The following is a 16,673-nucleotide window of genomic DNA, read 5'->3' as shown; positions in this document are numbered from 1 at the left end:
TAACCTGAAGTGAATTTATAGATGTGTTCAGAAAACAAATGTCTGTTTCCAGGCCTCATGTTTCTGACTTCCTTCAACAGAAATGAGTTGAAAGTCTAATTACTGGCTCCAATAAAGTAAATTTAAATGTGGGAAAGACATGACATGGTCCTTTAGTAATGAAGAAAGTACTGAGGAAGAGCTCAGTGTACTTTTTGCAAAAGAAAAGAAAAAAAAATCTCGAGGAGGTAATTAAATGCGTACCTAATGAAGTGGAGATAATGGTTTGTTGCTGTTGCTGCTCAGTGTTCACATTCGGGTTAATCAGGGACAAATCATGGAAATGTTCTGGCACATTTTACTGATAATTCTGAACTGATGGCGTTATCTATATCCAACAGTAAATAATCGTTATGGACCACACAGGCTTGTTTGGGTTTATTTCTCAGTAGTCGTGCAAAACGACAAGAAGTACGCAAATCACAATCATTCCCAGTGGAAAATGTTCATAAAGGTGATCAGATCCGGGCAGTAAAGACGTTTTGGGAGGCACAGCAAAAAATAAATAAATAAAAAATGATTATACATCATTTTATTTATTTTACATTTATGGCAAAGGTTACTCTATTTGTCTTTTCATGATGTGAATGGAGGTTGGGGGTTAGCTGAGTTGTCGGCATTTTCAAGGCGGGGGCCCTGGGCCCCCAGGACTCATCTTAGGGACGCCACTGCTCATTCTGTCTCTTCTGTGGAGGTTAAAGTAGCTGAGGTGTGTTAATAACTATGAACACATATCTTTAATGATGAAAAATACCATCATCCATGTATTTTAATTATTGTTTAATTTTCTAAAAATCTTCCACAAACAAATACAGTTAGGGCCAGAAATATTTGGACAGTGACACAGGTTTTTTATTTTAGCTGTTGACAAAAATATGTTCAGAAATACAATTTATATATAATATGGGCTGAAAGTGCACACTCCCAGCTGCAATATGAGAGTTTCCACATCCAAATCGGAGAAAGGGTTTAGGAATCATAGCTCTGTAATGCAGAGCCTCCTCTTTTTCAAGGGACCAAAAGTAATTGGACAATGGACTCTAAAGGCTGCAAGTAACTCAAAAGGCCTTTCCCTCGTTAACCTGTAATCAAGTAAGTAGTTTAAAAGGTCTGGGGTTGTTTCCAGGTGTGTTTTTGCATTTGGAAGCTGTTGCTGTGACCAGACAACATGCGGTCAAAGGAGCTCTCAATTGAGGTGAAGCAGAACATCCTGAGGCTGAAAAAAAGGAAAAAATCCATCAGAGAGATGGCAGACATGCTTGGAGTAGCAAAATCAACAGTCTGGTACATTCTGAGGAAAAAGGAATTGACTGGTGAGCTTGGGAACTCAAAAAGGCCTGGGTCCACGGAAGACAACGGTGGTGGATGATCGCCGCATACTTTCTTTGGTGAAGAAGAACCAGTTCACAACATCAACTGAGGTCCAGAACACTCTCAGTGAAGTAGGTGTATCTGTCTCTAAGTCAACAGTAAAGAGAAGACTCCATGAAAGCAAATACAAAGGGTTCACATGTAGATGCAAACCATTCATCAATTCCAAAAGTAGACAGGCCAGAGTTAAATTTGCCCAAAAACACCTCAAGAAGCCAGCCCAGTTCTGGAAAAGTATTCTATGGACAGATGAGACAAAGATCAACCTGTACCAGAATGATGGGAAGAAAAAAGTTTGGTGAAGAAAGGGAACGGCACATGATCCAAGGCACACCACATCCTCTGTAAAACATGGTGGAGGCAACGTGATGGCATGGGCATGCATGGCTTTCAATGGCACTGGGTCACTTGTGTTTATTGATGACAACAGCAGACAAGAGTAGCCGGATGAATTCTGAAGTGTACCGGGATATACTGTCAGCCCAGATTCAGCCAAATGCTGCAAAGTTGATCGGACGGCGCTTCACAGTACAGATGGATAATGACCCCAAGCATACAGCCAAAGCTACCCAGGAGTTCATGAGAGCAAAAAGGTGGAATATTCTGCAATGGCCAAGTCAATCACCAGATCTTAACCCAATTGAGCATGCATTTCACTTGCTCAAATCCAGACTTCAGACGGAAAGACCCACTAACAAGCAAGACCTGAAGGCTGCGGCTGTAAAGGCCTGGCAAAGCATTAAGAAGGAGGAAACCCAGCGTTTGGTGATGTCCATGGGTTCCAGACTTAAGGCAGTGATTGCCTCCAAAGGATTCGCAACAAAATATTGAGAAAAAACTTTTTTGTTTGGGTTATGTTTATATGTCCAATTACTTTTGAGCTCCTAAAATGTGGAGTGTTTGTAAACAAATGTGTACAATTCCTACATTTTCTATCACATATTTTTGTTCAACCCTTTAAATTAAACGTTACAATCTGCACTTGAATTCTGTTGTAGAGGTTTCATTTCAAATCCAATGCGGTGGCATGCAGAGCCCTCAACAAATATTGTGTTACTGTCCAAATATTTCTGGCCCTAACTGTAAATACAAATACCATTTATTTATTTATTTTTTTATTTCAGAGGTTAAATTTTTTCTACCTGATGTTCATCAAGGTATAGAGTTGGGATTTTCTCTGCACATCATGAGCTGCTGATCAGATCTGGTTTTGTTTCACTGAGGGATCAGAGCAGATGCTCAGTGGTGACATCATGAGCAGAAGAATGTGCGCAGTCAAAGTCCCGACCTGAATGCAATTTTAAAAATCTGTGCCAAGACTTCAAAATCTCCACTCAAAATGACTGAACTGTAAGCTAGTTTGGAAAGAATAATAGAAAAATACTCCGAGAAATCTGCAGTTGTATATCCCCCTTTAGTAAAGGTAGTTTTAAAGGTGCAATACTGCATGTTTTTCAGGCACGTAGAGCCATTGTATTGCAGTCAAGTAACTATGCTAACTTCACTTGTTATAAAAATGCTGTATCAAATATGACTTGGAAGAAATTTTACTTCTTAATTAAACTCTTTGAATTTGGGCCTCTGTCTCTTTAAGAAGCTCCTGCTCTTTCCGAAACTCCGCCTTCAGGAAGTCCTCACAACACGGCTCCTCTATTAACCCTTCAACAACAAAATTATGACATCATTCAGAGCTCAAACATTTCACATGCTAAAAATTATTGACTCAAGTTAGAATCATTACTTTTTAAATGTTATTTTCACCGCATTTGTTCTTCCTCTTTATGTCTTAAAAAGAGTCAGGAAATGTTAGTGTTGGAAGAGTTGCAGCTCAGTTTTGGGCCGATTCTAATGAAACCAAACTAAAGACGGTTTCGATCCACCTCAGCTCAAACTCAGGTCCTTGTTGAGCTCCAGATGATTAAAAATCTCTGAATTCGCCAACGCTGACCTGCTACAGCAACCTATCCTGACCCAACATTCACAGAAATGTGTTATATTTCACACCTGGGGCAGGTTGTGTGTATTTTTGCATCTCCGAAGCACTCTTTCTTTCAGCCCGTCCCGGTGATGTCATTGACTTCAACGATAACGCTAATGCGGCTAAAGGACGCATGGGCGGGAGAAGGGGAAATGATTTTGAGAAAACAGGAGCTTCCTCTGAGACAAAGTGACTGCTGCTGTCTGTGACGTGACCAACAAGGAGTGCAGCAGCGCTGAACCCCGCGCTCTCTGGCTTCCCCTCTCTCCGGCTCCGACTCGGTCTCCTTGGCTATGAAAGAAGGTCTTATTGAAGCTATGTCAGCTGTCTCAAGGGCATCCAGAACAAAGATGCTTTTCACCCCTCTGCATATCCTCATCTCAACGCTCACATCCTCACCTCTCTCTCTCTTGTCTCTCCTTCTCTGCCTGTTTATTTGAATTCCCACATCAGGCGCGCGTCTCGTCTGACTTTTCTTTTTTATTTTCTTTCTGTTACTCTCCCCCTTATCCCCCTCCTCCCCTTCCCCTCCCCTCCTCGCTTTGGCCTTTTTGCTCCAGCTTTACGCGTCGGCTGCCGTAGGATAGCAAAAAAGCGAATCCTTCTGCGGGTTTTGGGTGCTTTAGACCAAAGGTGAGGGTGTATTTGTGATCAGCTTTGCCTCTGGTATGTGGAAGTGTGTGTGTGTGTGTGTGTGTGTGTGTGTGTGTGGTGTGTGTGTGTGTGTGTGTGTGTGCCTGCATGGCAGAGGGTGGGAGGCAGGAGGAGCGGGATGTTGGAAGGCAGCAGCAGCTGGTGGAGATACACAGTGTCAGGGAAGCTCAGGGAGACACACACCCACACACACACACACACACACACACACACACACACACACACACACACACACACACAGAGAGGACAACAGAGGATGCCTCCTTGGCCGGCTGCGTGGAAGGGGGACAGTGGAGCATAACAAACAGGATCCACCTTTCTGCTTGGCTAATTTTCCCCATTAAAACAACCCAGCAGGAGCCTCAGCAGTCCACCAGCTGGAACAGAGGTTATTTTAGAGCCTGTCTTTCACCAGGGTGTGTGTGTGTGTGTGTGTGTGTGTGTGTGTGTGTGTCACTTGCGTCTATTTTGCCGTTTGAATCTGGAGTTAAGGGAAGCATAAAGATCCTCCACAGGAACGGTTTCAATACACTGATATTAATTTCCTTCTCTCCGGTGATGCATAAAGAAATAAAACCTCCACAGTTGTCTCCTCTCTGCGCCTGTGTGTGTGTGTGTTTCATCCTGCTAGGCGTCTCTATAATGCGTTCGGCGCTGATATTGATGTATGTGCCCACATTTGCCCAGTCATCTCTTTATGTGGCTAAAGTCATCAGCCCTCCTCTCATACATCTCAGTCAGATCCTAAACTAATCCCCAACCCTGCTACTCTGACAAGAAAATCCCCGATTTTAATGCATGCACACACGTCTCTCTCTGAGCCGCCGGCCACACACACACACCCACACACACACCCTCAACTCACTCACTCACTCACACACACACTCCTTGCTTGTCTGTGTTACCTGCTTCCTCCCCCATAGTCTCTTTACCTTTCGGTAGAGCATGCCTCACACGCGCATCACGGTTTGCGATGCCAGGAGCATCCTCTGTGTTTGTGTTGTTTCTGGAAATCTGTCCTGTTCTAATATTTTCTTTCTCCTTTGTTAACACAAGAGTTTGGCAGCGCACAATCTCTCTGTCCCTTTTTCTTTTTTTTTTCCTGGTAATGACTGAAAGAAGACGTAACTCAAATCATGGAGGAGACGTCCATGATTTGAGGACAAAACATTCAAAGACAACATTCCTTCCCACTTCTCCCGTTCGGAAACCATTTGCGGTGTTGACTGGAGCTTCTCACAAATCTCACTCATTCTGTGGTTGATCATGCTTGCCTGTTGCATTACATAATCGATGAATCGTCTGTTTTCGTGGTGGTGAGTCAAAATATATTACCAAAAACCAACAAGTGTTAAACCTGGCTGTATTTGGGGGTTAATAACTGGGAAATATATATATATATATGAATGTGATATAACATGAATATACCACAAAAGAAAACGATTGAAAGAGTCCGTCTGCCTCCATTAAGTGCTAGCTGCTTCGCGGCTAACGCTAATGTAGCAGGACGAACACCTGCTGCATCTAATTCGCTCCCAGCAGGGGAAAAGTGAGAATAAAAAGAGGCTCTTTAGTTTCCATGTTTTCCGAAAACCTTCGAAATAGTCCGAAATCCTGACAAACTGATTGTCCTGTTGCTGCCAGGCCAGAAGGAGCTCACCGCTTTAGATTTGGGGCTTAGTGGGTCAAATTTGCCCGGTCCTTCCCCCGCAGTTTACTGTTCATGACTTGATTATATATTTAAGGTAGCTAAAATAACACAATGACAGTCTGAAGGATGTCTTGCACCCACTGGTTTCAAGCCCATTAACCACTAGTTAATGTTTTTTTGCTCTAATCACTCTGATTGGCTGCACTGTTTCTTTTGGGGGGGGGGGGGGGGTTTGTGGCAGTCGAAGATTTTCTGAACACTTAAAAAAAAAAATAAAAATAAAAATAAAAAAAACTCCAAACCAAACATGATTTAACTTACTGTTAGGGTTAACACCTGTTAAACATACATTAACAAAGACAGAAAAGACAAAAGAGTTAGATTCTTTTTCACTCGCGAGGAGAACGGACAGAGATGTGCTTCAGTTACAATCTCCTACCGCTCTGAAGCACATTTTGTCTGCTCCTCTATTTTATTGTTTCTAGGATCCCTAATCACAAGGACGCTGTAGCTCTAAAGGGAGGGGGCAAACAGCTACAGCGTCAAATGTTATTCACTAACTAACACACAATCATTCTGTACTAGATAATGTCCTTCCAGGCACAAAGATTAATAAAATATGTAGTGATCTTAGCAATGATGGTTTTATTGGAGGCCAGCAACTCAACCGAAGCAGAGCTCTTCACCAAGAGGTAAACCTGCAGGAAGATTTTGTTTCTGCTCTCTGTCAGTGAGGCCTTCTGAGAAAAGAATCAGAGTAAATCAACAATACAAGAAACATTCTTAATTCTATAATGAGATTAACTTTAAGGAAAGCATCAATTAAAGATACATTATAAAGATCAATGAGAATAACAAATAATTGATTAATAATATCACAATTTCTCCAACACTTACGGTTTTTATCAACTAGTTTATCAACAAACTCAGTTGGTTTGACACATGGACAGATTATTTAAAATCTGCAAATTCCACCAAAAGTTGTAGATCTTCATCTGTTTACTTAGAAACGATTGTTTCATTGAATTTAATCTCTGCAGCCGGTTTTAACTAAAACGTCAGACTATAGATTGTTAGATTCTCCCAGAGCTTTGACTGAAGGACCCTAACGAGTCCACTAAAAAAAAAAATCCTAAACCTTCAAATCCTGTTAATCTTTTGTGGCAATATTTAAACATTTGAAACTCTTGACTTTTGACAAACTTCGGTTGTGAAACCACGTCTCTCTATACAACCTTTGACCTTTACCGTTTGACTCAAATTTTTTGAAACAATTTACAGACACTTTGTAGATCTGCTTGGTGTTTCCTGAATGTGGCGCAGATGCTAATTCGACGGTTTATTTTAACTCGGGACTTTTTTTTTTTTGTGGAAAGCTTAGGTTTGTTTTGTTGGTAATAAAATGCCACATTCCAATTATATATATAATTTAATTTTTTAATTAGTTTCACTGTACATTCATCTTTTCCAATATTACATCCTTAAATCATATTAGGGTCATAGCTATACTTCATTGAAAAAAAATAAATTAATAAAAAAAATAAAAAATACAGCCTGAAGTTGAGATTTAATTTTTCCTCCTTTTTTTCCCCAGCAGGCATCTTGCCGATTTTATTTATTTATTTTAAACAGCTCTGAGGCATTTGTTGGGCTCCAGAAGGATTACTTTCACAACATGATAACAAAACAAAACAGTGCAGTCTTCCAACAGATAACATTCAAGTAACATCCAGCAGAAATGTAAGAAACACTTTTAACAAATCGGCTTCGTTTAAAAGGCTTGGAGAGACTCGCGCCGCCCAGATCTCCCTCCGTCCTCCAGCTCTTGCAGAGGCAATTTGAATAAAAGAAAAAAAATATATATATATATAATGATTTACATAGGTCATGACCGCCATGCAGCTCTGAGCCAATGGGAAGGACAGCAGGAGACATCAAGCAAACATCTTTTCTTTAACTTGTCCTTTACTAAAAGCCTAGAGATCCGAGATAAGCTTGCGGTTTTGCTGAGACGTTCGTCAAATATTTGTGTAAACAATGAATAAACACGGCTAGATTTATTTAAATCAGAAAGACCCGATCACCCGATCCCGAGATTACCTGTCAGCATGATAGATTATTGGCTGAAAATTAACAGTTATCTCTGTGGAATCACCAGATGGCCTCTGGAGCTCAGAACGGCACAACAGCAACGCGTTACCTTTAATCTGTTAAAAGAACAAACAAAGAAGAAGAACTGTCAAAAACTCAAAAAACTCCAGCATCTGCAGCAGGCTGCATGTAATATTTCTGATTTGGTGGTGAGGAACTTTATTTAGGGGAAAATTGAATGAAATGTCACCAAGAGGCTCATTTATTTCAAGCAAATCAGTTGACAGAAGTGTCCTGTCTGTCCAGGACTGACCCTGAAAATCGAAAGCATTTCTTCCTTTTAGGATCGACAACTGTAATCCTTTACCATCAAGAAATGTTGTATAAACCCTCCAGGCCCCTCAGGTCTTCTGGTTCTGCTCTGCATCCCCAGAAGCAGAACCAAACGAGGAGAAGCAGCATTCAGCTTCTACGCACCACAAACCTGGAGCAAACTTCAAAAAAACCTTGCAAAAACAGCTGGAACACTGACTTCCTTTAAATCTCGACAGAAAACCCAGCTGTTTAGAGTTTTTTTGCAACGTAATCAATTACAAACTTAATTTGACTTTATGTAATGCTTTGATTGTTGATTTTACGTTGCATGACTTTGTGTTTACGAACTAAAGCACATTGAAACAGCTTGCTGCTGAAATGTGCTATGCAAATAAAATTTGACCCATTGATATCAGGAAATACACAAAATGTAGTTCAAACACGACGCAACCGACTGTCGCTACGTCCAGGACGAACTAATCTGAACAATAAACAGTTTAATGCAGTTTTTTTTGTTTGTTTGTTTGTTTTTTGTGTAAAATATTGAGACATTTGTTGTTACACTGAACTGAACTAACTCTGATCTTACATATTATCTACACACAGATTGATGATTTCAAGCCTTTCTTTTGGTTCAACATGCAGATTTTTATGCATAACTTGACGATTATTGGAACGGAACAGAACTTGTTGTTTTCCCAAAGTTCGCTGATTTATTAAATGCGACAACATGAACGGTTCACATGTGTTTGTGTCAGAAATCTCCGATCTGGGACTCAACTGTCTTCTGTGAAGACTTAAGCTTTTTTTCCATTTAATATTAGCATTTTTCTCACACAGATAAGTCATGTATGTTCTTTTTTTTAATGTCGAGAGGATTTAATGCCGAAGTTGTAGTTCTCGGCAGCCTGTTTGTGAAATTGAAATCTCCACGGGACCATTTCAATTAAACGTTAAACTTTGTTTAAAATCTAACGTCTCCTTAGATTTGAAACGAAATGTCTCCGCTCAGGCAGGCGGTGAGGCGTTTTGGGCAAGACACATTCTTCGTGTCAAAGGTTCATCTGATGTCACCAGGAAAGAGATTTACCGTTTATTTCTCCTGCCGTCTGCCAGATATTTAAGTACCAGCAGCCATATTTGCGTGTTTTTATTGCGAATGCGTAATGCAGATTCTTGTATCCTCTGGTCTTATTTCCCAACGGGGCAAAAACGAGGATTTGATCTTTATTTTAACCGTCCGTTTATCCTGAGATAAAAGCAGGAACTCTTGCTCCGCGGTATGAAGCCACGTCTGAAAGCTCAACTCGAGGAATCTTACAGAAATGTATCTACGTGTTTGTTCCTTTGTCTCATCTGCTTCCTGCTGCGAACACAAGGAAAAAAAAAACACGGAAAAGATGCTACGAATAAGTTCGACTCTCATTTACTACCTTTCTGGTGGCGATAAACCTTCTACTTGTACAGCAATGTATCATTTAAAGCAAAACTCTTTTTATTTTACACTACTTGCTCCATAAGCTTGTTTAACTGAGGTGGAAGCTGAAGTGTTAAAGTGAGCAGTTTTCGCCAGTTGAATGGAGTCACTCCCACCTGTTGCTGTTACTGCTTGTCAGCTGGCTGAAAGAGGAATGTTACTTTTCCTCTGGATGGAAAAAAGACAAGTTTGGAAATGCTTCCAGTAATAAGAAACACTTCATGATAGTAACCGCGCCTCCGGTTCTACCTGAAACGACTCTTTATGGCACTTATGTAACTCCATAAGGAGCAGAACAGTAAATATATCATGCAGAAGGTAATGACAAAAGCCATAGTTTTTATTTTCACACACAAAAATCTCTGCAGTCCACTGTGAGTTCTTGAATTAAACCTAAATCATATAAATTAGGTCCAGCCTGCGGCGTCTCACTCGAAAACATCCACAAAGCAACAAAACTAAATCATGCCTTTAAGAATTTTACAAATACCTGCATATTGATCACTTCATTTCCTGTTTGTTTCTGAATTTTATTGCACGATAGCCCTGATAATAAAGCTACTCTATCAATCAGACTTTACTTATAGAGCAGTTTTCATGTGTCCAAGGAATAGAAATAGAAAACAGCTTCAGAGGTGAAAAACAGAAGGATGGAGAAACACAATAAAATGACCAAACTATCTAATTAGACATACAAAACAAATAATGTCATCAAAACTGTGAAGAATTGAATTGAAAGCTGTGACAATTAAGCATGGATATTAAATACTACCAACATGCCTATTTATGTCTAAGAAAATAAATATAAAGCAACAAAGCAGCCAAGAACAATACATGGCACACGTGCAAAACCTGAACAGCAAGTGACACTATTATCAAAAACGCATGTCAGTAATTACAATTATTATCAGCAAAATGATCCTAAATATAATAAAGCAAAAATGAAAATTTCAGCTCAAAGCCAGACTGGAGCGCTTTTATCTTACAGTCATTATTAGGACGTGAACAACCCAAGCTCAACACGGCTGCTTGCGTTAGAAATGTCTTAAAAGCGCATTACCCCTTTAATTCTGCCGCTTCTTCGGATTGCCATTATCACACCCGCTAAGTGAATGGACTGTCTGTATTTACCAGAGAACAGCAATCAGGTGCGGTTGACCTTGATATGTGTGTGTGTGTGTGTGTGTGTGTGTGTGTGCGTGTGTGTGCAAAAGAAAACACACACAAGATTAAACTGACAAATGGCGGTACAGCAGCTCACTTAGATGGTAAATGTGTGTTTGAACCAAGCAGAGTGACGCTCGCATGCGCAACACTTAGTGGCGGTCAATGATAAAAGATTGATTTCATCCTCTTTCTCTCACACTTTACAACACACACACACACACATAGTGCATTATGAGTGATGCGATTCAACACACCTCTCGGCAGCCACTCTGCTTTCCATCCTGCCGCCTGAGCAGAATACTAATCACTGGATCACATTACTGAGAGCAGGGAGAGAGGTCTCTGCCACCACATGAAAAAAAAAAAGAAACGGGAGAGAAGAAGCGCAGAACGGCGCGAGTTATATCAGATAACAGAAACATAAAGGTGCGCGTCACAGACTGCGGCCCAGCTCGCGTCTGCGCAGCCTTTCTGTGAGCAGCATGCTGATACCGCGGCTCAGAGATGAGTCGGTTCTGCCGAACTGAACTGCTGGGTCGGGAGGGGGGTTCTGGGAGTCGAGATGAGATCTGGAGCACAAGGGAAAGTTTGGTGAGACCAAAAGAAAAACGGAGCAGCAAGCACGCGGATAAAATCGTAATGAGCTTACTGTACAGCCAAAGCTGGGTTTATGGGAAACTGAAGGTTTTCCAGCCAGGTGAGGCCGCGGCGGCTGGGTTTTCTTCACTTCTTTCTCTAGCAGCTGAACACATCAGTGTAACATTTCAAGTCAAGTGAAACCAAGCTTCTAAAAACGCTTTCCAATATATTGTTTGTGAGGCTTAAAGTAAATGTAGTGAGAAGGCAGAGAAGAGGAACGGCAACACTTTCCCACTGCTCACAAGAAAGACAAATCCAGTCACTTGAACATCGTCCCAGTGGAGAAAGGCGCTGAGAGCTTTGACTGGGACGCTCAACAAGCTGCACTCTTCTCTTTTGCCGGCTAATTCTGTTTTATACTGCAGCTGCTAAGCTCGGTCGAACAGCCAGCAACGGCTAGGTACCTGAGCAGAGAGCCTGACCGCTGAACCACCTGACCACATCAAAGCATACTCTCGATGTTCATCGCATTTCAACCGAAAAGGTCACGCATAGGTCACATATGGACCAAGAAAAAAGCAAATTTGGGTCGTATTTTTCTGCCGTCTGAACTTAGCCTGCGTGCCAAAGTTCAAATAAGAACGAGTAAAAATGTACGCTGAAGACATTTTACTGTGACTCTACTGGTTGTTTTTACGCATCGACAGAAATAACTGTTGCTTTTCTGCATAAGACAGCGACACTGTTCACCCAAACCAATCAAACCGCACGAATGTGAAACTGACCGCGTCTAACTCGAGCCCTTCAGGATCCCATCCACGCATGTTAACTACAACGTGCGGACTTCGCCCAGATGTGATGTCATTATTGCAGCGCCATGCAGTTTCATTAAACCACAGTTACGTTCTTCTGAGGTGGGTATCATTTTAAAGTTCAACACGACTGATTTTTCATGCATGCCGTCTTCATCGCCCAGTGAGGTCGGTGTCCAGTGCAAGGACGCTCCCAGTGTATCTTGTGGGTAACGCTCTACTTCCTGTGCAGGTCGGCCAGATTGAGAAACACCGAGTTAGGAATAATCTATTCCTTTAGTTTTTCTGGGGGTTTTTCCCCTATGCATTCAGACGTTGTAGGTGTTGGCAGATGTTATTGCTGTGGTTGTGCTGGGTGGTATTTGTTACATCAACACACATGTCAGAAGCTGAGGTTTTCCAGTTAGACAACGCAGTGAAACACGGGAAATTTCATTCGCTCTTTGCTGTCAGATTCATCTGGTTCTAATATTCCGACCAAAAAAAAATAAAAATGAGCTGTGATAAGAAAAGTACGCGCTCCGAAACGCTTCGCGAGACCAGAGTTGCTCATGTCAGTCCTGATCAAGACGTATTTGGATATATGCACGTTTACATAAGTTACGCTGAGACTGAAAGAAATTAATTTACCTGAGAAATACTGCGTGCACTAAAGGGAAAAGTGGGAGCAACGCAGAAAACAACAGCATATGGGAAAATTGTTTTTGCAGAAATTGGGGAATGTACACAGGAAAAATAGGAGAGTAATTTTTTCGGAGTTAACATTATTTTCATCAAAAAGAGTCAAATTTATACATTAGAGAGTGAAATCATTTCAGTTGGTCAATAGAATCGGAGTAAAAAAATAGAGGAAATTATATCGGAGTAAAACAAGACCACGCCCACTGAAGTTCCTTAAGTTTCGTTTCTTCCGCCATCTTGTCATCCCGCAGTGGAAACGGAGGCGAAGGTTAGCTATGTGCCAGGTAAGTCCCCAAACGGGTTTTAGATATATTTTACGTGGGATTTATATATATATATATATATATATATATATATATAAATATATATATATATATATATATATATATATATATATATATATATATATATATATATAAGACTAAAGGTGTGATAAGGTGCTGCTGTATGGTTGTGGGGGAAGGAGGGATGCAGCGAGGAATTAACATGGTTGGCTAACTAGTTAGCATGTGTACTTCAGCTATCTTAATTTAGCAGTTTACAGCAATGTAAGCAGAAAAAACATCAGTGCTGTCCAATGCTTCGTCCATTATTTTATTTTCACAAGTCGAGGCTGTCGCTATTTTTAAGCTGAGAGACTGAGCTGTACTGTCGGAGCTAGCTCTGCTAGCATGTGGAGTCAGTATTCCGCCCAGAAAAAAGCGCGAGAAGGCTATGCTAGTAACTTCTCTTGAAATTACTAGCATAGTATTATTTTAGTGAATCCTAGGGTTGCAGCTCGTAGAGCAACGATAAAATAATAATAAAAAAAAAAAACAGAATTCAAGTTGTGCTTTATATGCAAATTGTGTAAGTTGTCACGGTTGTCTTTGTTTTGACAACTTTAAAAACATTTGTCATTCACCTACTTTTAGGAGCATTATTACAATGCAGAAGATGGAAGTGGGTATTTGGCTTGGAGACTGAAGTTTGTACAGAGGGAAGCTTCTAATGGACAAAAAAATGTCCCCAGACTGTCACAAACCCAAACAGGTATATGGATTTTATATTTGTACACATTTCATCCTGCAACCAAACTGCACAATAAGTTCCCAAGCCTTATTTATGAATCCTAACATGGAGTCTCACATATATATGTTTTTTTAGGGGGACCAACAACTGATAAGAGAGACTGTTTGAGAGAAGAAGACTATCTTCTGACAGATCGCTTGTCTCTTCATCAGCTGTGTGCTTCATCAGTGATTGCACTGATGAAGCACACAGCTGATGAAGAGACTGTTATGAGGAACATGAAACAGACTTTCAACTCTCGTCAGAAGATGATTCATGACCCAGCAAAGTCATCTAGTATCTTTTTGGACTTCCCAAGATTCCTGGACATAGGAGGATTGGTATGTTTATTTTCACTTCAGTTTTAACCAACAAAGTTTAAATAAGAAAACTTAACAAAATGATTTTTAAAACCTTCACTTCATCTATTCTCCAGGTTGAGCAAGATTTTATGTTGATGTTTGGGGAAGCCATCTCTGCAAAGTTCCCTGAGAAGTGGCCCACTGTCTACAAGCATAAAGTCCTCAAACAAAGCCGCAGTCTCACACAGTCTGATGACCTTCAGAACCTTCTTTACAATGCTGAAGGCACAACAGAAGTGGAAAATGGTAAGTTGCAATTACTTATAAAGAAAGTGTTTTATGTAACAGAATTTTTTTGAATTGGTTCAATATAAGTGCACCTCCTCCTGCTGTTAGTTAGATTTGGTAAGCTTTCTCTGGAAGTATTAACATGGTTGCAAATAAGAAGTTTTGGTAACATGTTTCTTTAACTTTTTCTTCTAGGATGGGACAGTGACATGTCATCCATTTTGATCCTGGTGTACCTCCTGCCACAGTCACCTCCTGGATACAAGAGACCAGGAAAACTCTCAGCCAGACAAGCCAGTGAACATCTTGTGAAGTTTGTCAAGGTAAGGTTAGAGTAAAGGAAACATTTATGAAATTGGTCTTCAATTTCATTTCAAGTGACATTTAAGATATCCTGAAAAGTAATTTGCCTTATCTATTAGAACCCTGTCTTCTTTGAAACCTAAGACTAATAATGTTTTATTCTGTTTTTGCCACAGACAAGAACCAGCATCAAGGAGCACCTTGAAGGCATCGCAGAGAGCTGTCAACCATACCTGCTTGCAGTAAGGACTCAGAGGAGCGTGATTTGATGAGCTTTTTAAAGCTCACTTTATGTTTGGCACTTCATTTGATCGTGATCTGGTCAATGTGTACAAGAGACGGACCTCATGTTATTTATGTAGAAGAGCTTTACTGTTCCAGAGCTTTTCATTTCGAGGTGTCATACAGTCATGAAGACGCAAATGTTTAAATTGTTCCATGCTGTTTTTCTGTGAACAATAAAAAATGGCTGTCCAAATTCTGATTTCTGGTCTATGCATTGTACTCTTACAAACAGCTGTGTTATAGCTGTAAAACAATTGCTTCGTCAGTGAAATAGTTAAATTTGGTAATACTTTAGAATTTAATTAAATGTTTAACTGCACAATATGGAATAAAAAAATTTTATACTATATGGAATAAAATGTTATTCTATTTTATGTAAAAATTCATTTTAATTAGATTAAAATTTATCTCTACTTAGAATAGAATGCAATGCTTTTTGGAGTAAATTATATTCTACTTGGAGTTAAAATACGGTAGAGTATTTTTTCTTTTAAACAACTTGGAGTAAATTCTCTTGGCATTGATTAAAATTTTTGCACTAATTGTGTTTGATTTTAATCTGTAATTTCAACTCTTCCATGAGAGTAAATTTTACTCTATTTAGACTGGGACCAAATGTTGTCTTTTTTAGAGTAAAATTTTTTTCAAATTGTGTAAAATTTACTCTGGAAATTTTACTGTGTAGGAGCTCATTGAAACATCAGAGCAGTTTATACCAGCTTAATTAAACTATATGTAACTCCCCCAAGCCCCATGCTGAGGGTGTGTGCGTGCAAATCTTTTATTATTTGCAGTAATGTTAAAAGACATCAAAGCGTGTATTGATTTGGTAAAAGCCATGTGACCTCTTTAAAGTTGGGTTCTACCAAAAGGAAGTTGTCGGTCTTCAAAGCGCGCCAGATCCTTTCAAAGAATGTTTAGAAAAAGATAAATATATTAAGAAGTGTGAACGTTATAGAGCGGCAGGGTGACACAGGTTGACACTGTCGGCTTATCTCCAGCGGTTCTGTCCTGTTGTTCCTCTGCGTTGCCTGGTGATAAATTGCAGGGTTGTACCCCGCCTCTCGCCCAGTGACCGCTGCAGAAAGGCTCCAGCCCTCATGACCCAATAAAGATGAAAACAATGGATGGATGGGCGTATAAAAGTAATCTACAGCAGAGTTGATGTTGTGAAGGAGCTGAACGTTTTGGTGTTTCCGTGGTTGAAACGGCACGGAAATTGAAGACTGTTGAGGGAGTCGCAGAGTAGCATAACCTGATAATGTTATGATAGGGTTACTGCTGCAATATTCGAGTGCCAGTTGCACTGAATCTATGTGAATGGCTTTTGTGTGTGGGCAATGACCATGTGCAAGAGTATTTGTGCTTATAAAAACACCAACAAACTATTAAAGAAAACAAAACTATGCAAGTACCAGCAGGGATGTGAACACTAATTACGTTTGTTGGGAAGAGAGGAAGAACCTGCGATTACACTCCTTCCTCCTAAAGAGGTGCTTTAAGATTTGAATGGCTCCTTTTTGTCAAATTTTGCTGATATTCATAAATGCCATCTTTAAATATAGCAAAACTGCTTTTCATCTAAGCACACTAGTCTGGTAATCTCGGTTCGATTGGGGGCCAAAATTCC

The 16,673-nt window shown here is 40.2% G+C and overlaps 1 long non-coding RNA gene across 1 annotated transcript; it reads left to right on the top strand.

Moving 5' to 3' along the window:
* Positions 1-12,871: 12,871 nt before the first annotated feature.
* LOC129362817 (uncharacterized) lies at positions 12,872-14,055 on the top strand. The gene is made up of 3 exons (XR_008606273.1): positions 12,872-13,099; positions 13,730-13,847; positions 13,962-14,055. It is a non-coding gene; the product is annotated as an uncharacterized LOC129362817 (long non-coding RNA).
* The last annotated feature ends 2,618 nt before the right edge of the window (positions 14,056-16,673 follow it).

The sequence above is a fragment of the Poeciliopsis prolifica genome, unplaced genomic scaffold (genome assembly GCF_027474105.1).
Source record: "Poeciliopsis prolifica strain line A6 unplaced genomic scaffold, Auburn_PproV2 SCAFFOLD009, whole genome shotgun sequence".
NCBI lineage: Eukaryota > Metazoa > Chordata > Actinopteri > Cyprinodontiformes > Poeciliidae > Poeciliopsis > Poeciliopsis prolifica.
This window is presented reverse-complemented; position numbering and strand designations above follow the sequence as displayed.